General features: G+C 45.7%; 1 non-coding gene across 1 annotated transcript; it reads left to right on the forward strand.

The window, feature by feature from the left end:
* Positions 1 to 634: 634 nt before the first annotated feature.
* Positions 635 to 696, forward strand: LOC118026422. The gene has a single exon (XR_004683572.1). It is a non-coding gene; the product is annotated as a U7 small nuclear RNA (small nuclear RNA).
* The last annotated feature ends 2451 nt before the right edge of the window (positions 697 to 3147 follow it).

Here is a 3147-nt window from a genome sequence, read left to right on the forward strand (position 1 = left end):
TGGTGAATGATAATCCTCATCCTGAGGGAGGTTAACAAGCCCTGCACGGGAGGCTTCTGTGAGCTGGTGAAAGCCGAGGAGCTGTGAATCAGGAGGATTCCAAGGCCTGGCCATCAACTCTGTGGGAGGGTCTCACGGATGCACGTAAGCCCCATTCACACAAGAGAAGACAGAAGGCTGCAGAAGGGGGATGAGTGGCCACAGAGGTTCCCTCAAGCATGGCATTTGCGCCATTCTGGAAATTAAACCAAAGGGGCAGCAACGAAGAATGCTTTTATATTAGTTCTTTCTCTACCAAACATGAAAACACATACTTAAATAGCCTACCAGCCCCCTGGTTTCTTGGGTATCACTGCTACAGAACGGCTCAAGGAAGGGGGTCACCATGATGACCCCCCCACACACACACAAGCAACACTCCATGCTTGCCGCCAAGGTTTCAACCCTTCAGGAACTGTCCATTCCACTCGAACTGTCCAGAAGGATTGATGACAGATGAAATGGCTTCTCATTCCATCTGGTGTGGATTTCTCATATACTGAATTCCCACGGGCATCGCCAAAAGGACCTTAGCAGTACATCAAAGTACCACTTGTGAATTAAAAAAATAATAATTTTTTTTTTTTTAATTCACAAGTATTACAGCTCTTTTAGAATTGGTCTAACAGGTTTTCTGGTCCTTAACAGAAGACCCCTAAAAAAAAATTTTTTTTTTTATTCTCATTCCATATGCTAAGTGTAATTTGGGAAACCCCACACTTGATTTGTTTTCTACCTCTAACAGTGTTTGGCATGAGACATGCTTTTACAAAAGCCAGCATGCTCCCTGCAGTTCAGTGTTAATATATAACCTCTGTCAGTCTCGTGAAGGACAAACTTTCTAGTTGAGGAGGGGGAATTTGGAGCAGGCTTCTTCTCTAAATGAGGGGGCCTCTATACAAAAAACACAGACTTACATACACACAAAGGTAAAGTCACTTTCTGTCTATATTTTCAGGGTCGGCCTCGAAGTTATTATTTATAGTCTGACACTAAGCTTATGGGGAAGACGCTCATCCACCGGAGATCCTGGGCCCCAGTGGCCTAGCTCATCGGCTCTAGCTGTTAAATTTCTGCAAATACTGACTCTACCTCACAGTGACAACAACCGGGGGGCACCTGGGTGGCTCAGTCATTAAGCGTCTGCCTTCGGCTCAGGTCATGATCTTAGGGTCCTGGGATCGAGCCCCGCATCGGGCTCCCTGCTCAGTGGGAAGCCTGCTTCTCCCTCTCCCACTCCCCCTGCTTGTGTTCCCTCTCTCGCTGTGTCTCTGTCAAATAAATAAATAAAATCTTTAAAAAAAAAAAAAAAAAGAAAACCGGGACATATAGGTTGGAGGGGGTAGTATTCCTACCAATACATGCGTCATTTCTCTCACCAGCCATTAGACATGTCGTTAGATGGGAGGAATCCAGTCTCAAAGGGACACCTGCCCAAGACCTAAGCCACTCAGCTTCAGTTGCAGTTCAGTTCACCTTGGGGCTTTAACTCCTCTATGCCACACATAGTCCGACCCAAGGCCCAGCTCCGTCTGTGGAAGCCACAAGCTGCCGCCTGCTGGCATTGCTAATCACTCACCCACTCACGAGGGTTGATTCTGCCTACGGTGTGGGTGTCGAGCATGGGGGATAGAGCCGAAGGCAGCACAGTCGAGGCATCTACCCAGACAGAGAACGTGAAACACTTACAACCCAAGCATTCATAGAGATCCAAGTGGAACCCGCAAGACCCTCTGGGCCACTGTGGAGACGGCAGGAGGGGGAGGAAGGCAGGCAGGCTCGAGATGAGCCGAAAGGATGGGTAGATAAGGACGGTCAGCATGGAAACTGAAGGAAATTCCAATGGGGCCATGGAAGGAGTGGGCGTATTTTGGGGACTGGGAAGAGGCTGGAACATGGAGTTCAGACTGGGAAGCAGAGAGAAAAGATGCTGGAAAAGAGATTTGGAGATAGTTTACTGAGATCTTGAATGTCCAGCTAAAGCACTGAAACTTTATCATGCAGCACTGATGGGCCATGCAAGGATTTCAGTGTAAGATGTACATGATGCCGTAAGAAATAGAACCAAGATGGACTGGAGACCAGGATCCAAGGCTACTATTATAGATTCTGTACTACTAGGGGGAAAAAAAAAGTCCCAATATAAAATGGTGTATTGATCTGCTCAGACCACCCTAACAGGATACCATGGACTGGGAGGCTTCAGCAACAGAAATTTACTCTCTCCAGGTTCTAGAGGCTTGAAGTCCAAAATCAAGGTGCCAGCAAGGTTAGTTTCCTCTGGGGGGATCTTTGCCGGTCTTGTGAACAGGCCCCCTCTTGTTGGGTCCTCACGTGGGCTTTCCTCCATGTGTGCAAGGACAGAGAGAGAGGTTGCTGGTGTCTCTTCATCTTCTTCTAAAAATACCAGTCCTTTCGGACACGGGCCCCACCCTTTAGGCCCTCCTTTACTTTTATCACTTCTTTTAAAGGCCTTATCTCCAAATAGGGTCACTTTGGGGGTGAGGCCTTCAACATAAGGATTGGGGAGGGGATACAACTCAGTCCTTAATAAATGGTATGAGCTTCAGCTCAAGTAGTGACAATGGAAAAACAAGTGGAGGAACTGGCAAGAGGCTTTGGAAGGACAAGTGGGAAATATTTATGAAGGATAGAGAGGCATCCAAAACGATACTAACATTACTAACCCAAAAGCAGGGTTGGGGGGGTGGGTACAGATGCTTCCCAGAAGAGAGAAGGCTCCCTACAGGACTTAATATGCCATTACCCTCCCCGCACTGGGAGACTCCTGAGTTTTCTAACACAAGAATAACCCTTCTTTTATTTTTTTTTTAAGTATTTATTCTCTGTAATTAAATTTAAACACATCAAAGCACTTTCAAGATTATGCACACTTAAAATCAGATTTCAAAGGAAAATAATTTAAGTCCCATATGTACCAATGAACTACATCTTCTATTCTGTCTGTTTCACTGACCATTTTACATAAAAAGAACCTCTGCATTTGAACGATAGATTCTGGAAGAGGAAAAAATCTCAAGCTTCACATAATACTCCATTTCTCTTCATCAGTATATTTCTATTACCATGTCATTTCTATTGACATGT

The sequence above is a fragment of the Mirounga leonina genome, unplaced genomic scaffold, assembly GCF_011800145.1.
Source record: "Mirounga leonina isolate KUSES-001 unplaced genomic scaffold, KU_Mleo_1.0 Mir_224, whole genome shotgun sequence".
Lineage (NCBI taxonomy): Eukaryota > Metazoa > Chordata > Mammalia > Carnivora > Phocidae > Mirounga > Mirounga leonina.